Genomic DNA, 1,018 nt, shown 5'->3' with positions numbered 1-1,018 from the left:
GCAGCCTCTCATCTCTGCACTCTACCTGCTAGCTGAAAGGTTTTAGAGATGGTCCTGGCCAGCTCCAACTCAGTTAAACATTTACCTCTGCATACGTGTTATCAGAATGCCTTTGTGAACCACTCTGAGTCTAGTGTATCCATTATAATAAGTTGTTTTGTAGACTTTTAAAGTCATTGTGTGGTGTTCTCTTGTGGGATTAGAATACATTGGCAATGAGTAAGGTAATATCTTCATGTGTTTTTCATTGTGCAGTTTCATTTTGCATCTTGTCATGACATGGAGTCCCTGATTCAAACACAGGTGAAGAAACAGAAGGGCCTCATCATAGTCAAGCAAGAGGCTTTGCCAGCATTGCTCTCTGAGAAGTGGAAGGTGTACGAGCACCTCCTACAGCAGCATTTTCATGCTTTCCATGTTACAGATGTGGAGGTATGTCATGCTTTTGTCATGGGTTTCTCTCACCTTGTATCAGGTGCTGCGGCAGTTAGGCCCATTGATGGAACTTTTCTCATTGTTGTTTGAGACCCTATGTTCATTGTTATCTTCCTATTATCGCAGGCACATGCACATTGTGGCCACTAGGACTAAATGTTACTAATGCAAGAAGCAGCCCCATATATCTTATTGTGACTGGTATATGACCCTCCCCAGCCTTCGTCACAAGTGCCATTTCACAGACAATCCAAGAGTCATAATCAGACACCATGGTTGGTGATGTTACACCCACTGTACCATGGATAAGGAAGTCAGACAATGGGCTCTCCAGTTAGAGAACCCCTCCCTTCAAGAGGTTTTGTCAGCTGCTCAGTTGTATGAAGTCTCACAAGGCACTGGTCAGCAACTGGAAGCCTGGGCAATGTCATAGTGGTACAGGGTGGCAAGGCTGAGTTCACTGCATCCGGTGAGGATGACATTGTTGTGGTGCAAGCCGGCCAATTCTGCAGTTCCTGTATAGTTCATATAAGCATTCCAACCACTACTCCCTGTTGCCTTAGTGTGCATCATGTCACACCAA

The sequence above is a fragment of the Schistocerca piceifrons genome, chromosome X (genome assembly GCF_021461385.2).
Source record: "Schistocerca piceifrons isolate TAMUIC-IGC-003096 chromosome X, iqSchPice1.1, whole genome shotgun sequence".
NCBI lineage: Eukaryota > Metazoa > Arthropoda > Insecta > Orthoptera > Acrididae > Schistocerca > Schistocerca piceifrons.
This window is presented reverse-complemented; position numbering follows the sequence as displayed.